Source organism: Lynx canadensis, chromosome C1 (assembly GCF_007474595.2).
Source record: "Lynx canadensis isolate LIC74 chromosome C1, mLynCan4.pri.v2, whole genome shotgun sequence".
Lineage (NCBI taxonomy): Eukaryota > Metazoa > Chordata > Mammalia > Carnivora > Felidae > Lynx > Lynx canadensis.
In genome coordinates, this window is record NC_044310.1 from 186,250,363 (window position 1) to 186,258,819 (window position 8,457).

The 8,457-nt window shown below is 40.0% G+C and overlaps 1 pseudogene; it reads left to right on the forward strand.

The window, feature by feature from the left end:
* The window catches only part of LOC115519896, a 75,851-nt pseudogene extending 68,711 nt beyond the window's left edge, over nucleotides 1-7,140 (forward strand).
* Nucleotides 7,141-8,457: the final 1,317 nt, after the last annotated feature.

Consider the following 8,457-nt stretch of genomic DNA (forward strand, 5'->3'; position numbering starts at 1 on the left):
GTGAAATTTTGAGGTGTGTTCTTATAACTTACTTGAATAATCTTAAGAGGTGTACTAAATAGTCTTTTTATCAGATGCATTCAAAGAAGCTAGGTCTGTAACTCAGGTTAGGTACACCCCTGGCAAAGGGCTGTAATGTAACATCCCACTAGGGGCCCTCCCTGGAGGCCTGTTTCTCAGTCATTCTTATGTTGTTAGAATTGTTCTTATTCTATAAAATTTCCCTCACTTTAAACCTACATTTATATATTAGTTATCTATTGCTATGTAACAAATTACTCTCAAATTTGGCAGCTGAAAATAACAAATATTTATTAACTGACAGAATTTCTGAGGGCCAGAAACCTGGGAGTGGCTTATCTGGATGATTCAGGCTCGGGATTTTTCACGAGGTTGCCATCAAGCTGTCAGGTAAGTCTGCATTTATCCCAAAGCTGCAGTGGTGGCTGGAAATCTGATTCCAAGCTCCATCACATGCTTGTTGGCAGGAGGCCTCCGTTTCTCACTGGCTGTTGCCCAGAAGTTTCCATTCCTTACTACATGGACCTCTCTATAGGACATCTCAGTGTCCATAGGATATGCATGCTGCCTCCCACACCCAGAGGGACTGGTGCAAAGGAAAAAAGAGAGTATGAGCAAGTGAGAGAACATCCACGACAAAAGCCACCATCTTTTATAACCTAACACCGGGGTGATGTACTAGCACTTCTGCAAGACAAATTAACCCTGGTGTAGAGTGAGGCAGGGGACTACATAAGGATTTGAATGCAGCACATGGGGATCATTGCAGGCCATCTTGAAGGCTGGCTACCACAACCTAGAACCACTCTCCTTCTGCCCTAACAAAAGACAATGACAAACAGTAAGTCCATGGCTTTGAAAACAGAACCCTTGCCAGCACTGCAGACTTAAGAGCATCTGCTCTCACCAATAATTGAGGCCACTAGTCTGCTGGAAGGCCAGCCTTGCTAAATGGTGTTGTTAAATAAGGGAAGTGTTTTATTATACCAAATAACTTTGTATTTGTAAAGTAAATAACTTTATATTTGTAAATAACTTTACATTTCATGGTATCCTTAAATAACAGAAGTGTTTTATTATAGTAAAATTTTCTGGATCACTCTCTACTTTTCTTAAGAAAAATGTTAGATGAGGGGCGCCTGGGTGGCGCAGTCGGTTAAGCGTCCGACTTCAGCCAGGTCACGATGTCGCGGTCCGCGAGTTCGAGCCCCGCGTCAGGCTCTGGGCTGACGGCTCGGAGCCTGGAGCCTGTTTCCGATTCTGTGTCTCCCTCTCTCTCTGCCCCTCCCCCGTTCATGCTCTGTCTCTCTCTGTCCCAAAAATAAATAAACGTTGAAAAAAAAAAAATTAAAAAAAAAAAAAAAAAGAAAAGAAAAATGTTAGATGAAAGTCCCAAATCAAACAAGAAAACTCTTGGATTGGGGCACCTGGGTGGCTCAGTCGGTAAAGCGGCCAACTCTTGATTTTGCCTCAGGTCATGATCTCACTGGGAGTTCGAGCCCTGTGTGGGGCTCTGCTCTGACAGTACGAAGCCTGCTTGGGATTCTCTCTCTCTTTCTCTCTGCCCTTCCCCTGCTTGCACTGTAAATCAATCTCTCTCTCTCTCTCTCTCTCTCAAAATAAATAAATAAACGTTTTTTTAAAAAACGAAAAAATCTTGGGATTTCCTTTGTTCCATTAATAATTATAAGTAGAATCTGTTTGTCATGGCAGAAGCCAGTATGTCACTGAAAGAAGGTCCAGACTTGCTGGAGAGCAAAGGTGTTACCAGTAACCTAGCTAGGCCTGCTGTATTCCTTATTTGTAACTTATCAGGAACTCTTGGTGACCAAGTTGTAGTGTTAGATTTATCTTTCCTCTGGTCTAAAATTGAAAACTCCACAATAGCAATAATTGAAGACTTTTTGGCTGATGCTCCCTGAGTTCTGTGCTTCAGTAGATGTTACCCAGCCAGCTGGACTCCGGATGTTGGGTTGTATGGTAGCCACAGAGTTTTTCAACAGGGATCATGAGGGCCATAAACATTTTCTGTGTCATAGATTAATGTCTGTTGTAGTGGATTAAACTCCATAAGTTACATCACTCAGCCCGAAGAAAGTCAAATATTTTTCTCTCCTGTTGTTTCTTTTCTTTAAAGATTTTTTTAAATGTTTATTTATTTGAGAGAGAGAGAGAGAGCACACTCACATGTGCAAGCCTGATGTGAGGCTCAAACTCACAAGCTGTGAGATCATGACCTGAGCTGAAGTCAGATGCTTAACTCACTGAGCCACCCAGACGCCCCATCTCCTATTGCTTCTGAGGGAAAAAAAAATCAGTGCTTAAGCCGGTTGAGTATGTGTATAACTTTGAAATTTATACATAATGAACTGTTACACAATAAAAATCTTTGTTGATTCTTTCTCCTGAAATATGTGGCCCAAAGAAAGGTTCTGTACCAGTGGTGTCCTGGCATGAAGTGTTCTCAGCCTGTCTCCTTAAGTTGTATTCATTAAGATAAACATTTTTTCTCTTTTTTATTACTAGAACATCCAAACAGACATTGGCATGGATGTTGGCTTCAGTATAAATCCAGCCCTTGACATAGGCCAGGTATGTGTACCTGTTTTGCCTCAATCCCTTTTGTAAAAGCCATAACTGCTCTGGATGTCTGTAGAGAAAACATTCCATCCAGCTTATTCATCATCTTATTTTTCTGCCCCTGAAGTCAGAATCTGTCTATTGAGGCCAGCCACAGAACTCAAATCTCTTATTGTTTTAAAAAGAGAAGGAAAAAAGGATGTTTTGAATTAGTGTTTGAAGAGACATACGGTCTGTGATTGAGGATCTTGAGTGAGGCAGAAGCAAGCCTAGAGGTGACAAAATGGGCCCGATGCCAGTGAGATCAGAAGTAGACTGTATGCTAAGTGTGAAGTCTTGGGCATATGATGGGCTGTAGCTTTGAGGAGTTTAAAGTTGGGTTGGGAGCACATCAAATCATCAAATAGTTACAGCAGTTGTTATTAATAGGTAGCCTGTTTTGCCCACAGACATTTTTTATTCAAATTTGAAATAATTGACAAGATTAAAAATTCACCATCATCCTTACATAATTATTCAAATGTCTAGCATCTCTTGGAAACAGAAAATTTACCAGCACTGGAGCTGCATGTGCCTAAGGAAAAGCAGTTGGCTGCCTTTTTAGAGAATCATGCACTCTGTGATTCTAGGACTCAGGACTCAACTGGAAGCTTCACTCACTTTATTTACCAGTGGGCAATTCAGCTCATTACTACCTCCAGTTCAGAACATAATTTGAGGTACTCTCCAATCATGACATGTGTCATTGGAGAATGGGAAGAATATATGGGTTGGAGAAGTCAAAGCGGGCTTCTGGGAGGCAGTGCATGTGGATGAAGTAGTCAAGGAATGAACAAGAGGAGAATGGAAGACATCTCCCTAAAGAAAGACATGAAATTCAGCATAGTTTGTGTTCATGGCTGGCTGGTGGCAGGGCAGGGAAGGGGGTGTGCTGATGACAGTGGAGAGTACCTGTGTCAGAGGAGCGGAATGTGAGGCCCCAAAGACAGGCACCTGCCTTCATAGGTGGAGGTGATGTGGCCTGGGGTATGGTCTAGAGTTTTAGGAAGATTCATCTAACATCATGTTAGAGAAGAATCTCCCTGCAGATAGATACATGTGAGGGTAGAGAGTGGGACAGAGAAAATGTGGCCACAGCAAGGAGGTAAACAAAGAGGAGACCCAGAAATCAGAAAGATATGTGGAAAGCAATTTTTCCCACAGGCTGACATCTAAGAATTGGAGCGTTTTAAAGCTGTGTAGGAAGCTTAGCACACAACAGAGTTCATGTCACAGGCCAGGAAACAAGAGTGCAGAAATGTGAAGCCAAGCCCAATATGAGCAAGGATGGTGAGATGAGATGCAATGAGGGAATTTTCAGACCCTGAGAGCACTTTTCAGTGTGCTGGAGTCTGTGGATAGGTCAGAGGGTTCCTTCTGGCTCATGGACAGAAAAAAGGAGGGCTTTTGGGCCATAGGCTCTTTGACGCCTCTTCTAAAGCTATACTTTTACTGCCAAATTGAGATTTACACTCAAGTTTTTTACTTTGAATTTAGTGCTGATTAAGATGTTGTAGAAATGCTTTGAGGCAAACTTTTAAGTAAACTCTCAGAGACATCTTCCATGATACGCTGAAAACCCTCTTATACTGTATTTTAACAATTCAAATAAACAGCATGAAGTTGAAATGCTACTGTTGATTGTATTTTCTCATATATGGAAATTCTTCCTCCCTCCCCAGATTGAAGGTGCATTTATTCAAGGCATGGGACTTTATACAATAGAGGAGCTGAATTATTCTCCTTAGGGTGTCCTATACACTCACGGTCCAAACCAATATAAAATCCCTGCCATCTGTGGCATCCCCACAGAGTTGCACGTTTCTTTATTGCTTCCATCTCAAAGCTCAAATACCCTGTAGTTGTTGAAGGTAAGCTGTGCTTGATAAATACATGCATGTTTATGTGATTTGTAGTAACTGTGCAGGGAACTAGCAGAGGTTCCTTCATTGTTCCTTGGTTGTTTGGGGTTTCTACCAGGCTTATAGAAGAAAAAGCTCTATTAAACATTTTAATTATAAATTAATTTAACAATTTTATAGTTTTTTTTAAATACTTCAAATCTTGGAGCTTAACATGAACTATTACCATCAGGTTATATCTGATTTTTCATTTTGCAGTAATCATCTTATATCTATATATGCTTTCTCCATTTGGGATAATTTCCTTAGGATGGAATCCGAAGAATGAGAATACTAGACTAAAATGTTAAATTACTTTTTTAAAGGAAAATGTTACATATATTTTAATATTTTATATGTGCATCTATACCATATTTGCCTATAGATGCACATATATGTATATATACATATAGATGCAGAGAGAGAGAGAGAGAGAGAGCCCTACTCTAGTTGACTTGTTTCCTTTCAAGGGTCTAGTAGAGTCTGGGATATTCCTGGAATGATCAGTATTTTTTGCCATTCATGACACAATGCAGCAGGACAAGAGAGGGGCCTGTTTGGACCATTGAAGCTCAGTAGTCCACTGACCCCAGAGAAGATTAGAATAGTCTGTGAAGATAAATTCACAAAAATGGTATGTTATGTTCTGTTCATAAAATTATGAATTTTTGCCCCCGTCCTTATGGTCAAGTTTTATTACCCCACCATGGCGGTTTTCCATGGGAGAAAAGGTGACAGGAATCCTGAGGGCATTTGAGCATAGGAAGAGCAGACGCGCCCTTAGATTGCAATTTTTCGTCAGTCTGGTCTTACCCAGCTCACAGCAGGGCTTAGTTCTATAATGAAAATGAAGGTTCATTGATCGTTCATCAGTTACATGTTCCTCCTTGGTTTTATTCGCTTCCCAGGACATGTTGGTCAGGAATGGGAGTTCAGGAACTATGCCCTGAACCTAAGATACCCAGGCCAAGAATATGGGCCACCCCAACAGTCGGTCTCACTCTACCCAATCAGGCACTTGATTGTATGTGTATTTCCTGGTTTGAACTGTAGAGTGGGAAGGGCCCTTTCTGGCCCAACCCCAAGAGCAGAATCCCACATGTATCAACACCCCCACAGAGTAAACATCTCAGTTCTCCTTGGTCACTTTCAGTGATGAGATTTAATTATAGGGGAAAGTCATGCCATTCACAGTGACCCTTCTGACTATACACAAGGTGTTCCTTATATTGAGGGAAAGCCCCCTCCTTCACCTCCTCTCAATACTTGCTCTGCATGGCACCCCTTATAGCTTTTCCTAAGCCCCGTGAATCACTTCTTCACTACGGAGGAACACAGAGACTAATTGCACTGTTCATTTGCCCCTCTTCAAGTGTGAGGTGATGATTCTTGTAGCTGCCCTGCCCTGATTCTTAGTCCTGTCCTAGATTCTTCCACATTTTTCATTCTGTCATTCTGAGACCTCTCATTGTCCTGATCACCCTCTGGGTGGTTTTTATCCTGTTTTACATTATGCTATTTCTCACCTGGCACAAACATTTTCCAAGTTACAAATGTCCACATTTGTTCTTTTATTCCAGGCTCCAAAAGACAAACCTGGATCCTATGTTCCTTGGAATGTACTCATGAATCAAATACAAATTTCTGGGGAAATGGGGTGACTGTTCCAACATAGCAGTCTATCCAGTGTTTATGCTTTGAGATGCTAGGTCTGAAAGATAAATGTTCATAGTTTAGAAATCATTTCACAGAGGATTGCTTTTATATGATGCTGATTTTAAATGTTCCATTTGGATTTTGATAGATATGCTTAAGCAATTTAGAAATCATATTTTACATAGCACAAATACTAACTGGTTTCCTCTAGAATGATATTCTCTATTACTCTGTTTCTTAAATCCATCCAGCTGAATGGAATAGAAGATGATGATTTGTGTATGATTCATATTTGGCTTGTATCCACCAACAGAAATTACACTGTCTAGTGAAAGGCAATTTTCTAAATAATTTTATTAGTAGTGTGAACTGTAAAGTTGTCATTTTCTCATATGTCCCCATCTGCTATCAGCCTCCTTTTATTGTCAGAATGGATCCAGGCACTGTATACAAGAGTCTGTGGGACTAAAGAAAAAAAAATGGATAAATTAGACTTCATCAAAACTGAAAACTTCTGTGCTTCAAAAGATACTATAGGAAATTGAAAGACAAACCACAGAATGGGAGAAAATATTTGTAAGTAATATATCTAATAAAGATGTTTATGGAGGATATATTTTAAAAACTCTTAAAACTCAGCAATAAAAAGATACATAATGCAAGTTAAAAATGGGCAAAGGAATTGAACAGACATTTATCCAAAGAAAATATATAAATGGCCAATAAGCACATAAAAAGATGGTCAAAGTCATTAGTCATTAAGGAAATGCAAATGAAAATCACAGTGAGAAACCATTTCATTCCCAGGAGGATGGCTATAATCAAAATGATGGATAATAGTGTTGACAAGGATGTGGAGAAATTGGAACCTTTAACCATTGCTGGGAAGAATGAAAATGGTGCAGCCACTGGAAGAAAAATTGGCAGTTCTTCAAAAAGTTAAACATAGAATTACCAAAGGACTACTCTTAGGTATATACCCAAGAGAACTGAGAACATATGTACACACAAAAACTTATACACACATGTTCATGGCATTATTTATAATAACCAAAAGTAGAAACAGCCCAACTGTATCAACTGATAACAAAATATTATTTAAAAAATGTGGTATATCCATACAAGGGAATATTATTCAGCCATACAAAATAATGAAATACTGATATATATACTACAACATGGATGAACCGTGCAAACATTCTTTAAGTGAAAGTAGCCAGACACAAGAGGCTGCATGTTTTATGATTCCTTCTATATGAAACATCCAGAATAAGCCATTTCCTGGGGACAGAAAGTCCATTAGTGGTTGCCAAAGGCTGAGGGGAGAGGGGAACAGGGAGTTGATTACTAATGGATATAGAGTTTCTTTGGGGGTGATGAAAATGTTATGGAATTAGATAGTAGTGATAGCTATACACCTGTGAATATACTAAAAACTACTGAACTGCACACTTTAAAAGTGAGTTTTATGGTATGTGTATTATATCTCAATTTTTATTTTATATTTTTGAGAGAGAGAGAGCAGGGGAGGGGAAGAGGGAGAGGAAGAGAGAATCTTAAGCAGGCTCCATGCTGGGGCCTGATCCCACAACCATGGGATTATGATCTGAGCCGAAATCAAGAGTCAGACGCTTAGCTGACTGAGCTACCCAGGTGCCCCAACATCTCAATTCAAACAAACAAACAAACAAACAAACAAACAAAAAAGCATATGTGAAGAGAAACATAAAATGTGGGAAGACAGAAGTTGTGACAATCATAAGAAGTCTATCTCAGTGGTCTTCAGGGACAAGACCTCAAAGGAGGCTAAACAGCAAGACCTTATCACTAAAAATGTTTTATTTGCATTAATGACAGAAAAAAGCATCTACACTGATGTATAAAATACTAGAGACTAATGGATGGCACCTTCTCCCTGTCACATTCTCAACTCAAGGACTCTTGTACCAAGGCCAAGACCCTTGGTTCTTGAAGTTTGGCTTTCGTTGCCACACGGATGTGTCTCAAAGACACCTCTGTCCCAAAACAGATCTCCTTATCAGTACAGCCATCTCTGAGATATTGAGCCAGAAATGAGGGAGTGATCCAAGATGCTTCATTCTCTCCGTGCATGTATGTGTTCAGGCATGAAGTCCTGTCAATCCCACCTCAGAGAAATTGCCTACATTTGCCTCTCCCTCTGTTTATTCCCATGGCTACTGTGTTGTTCCAAGCCACCATTATTTCCAACCTGACTATGTGGTTGTCTCCTCAGTATTGT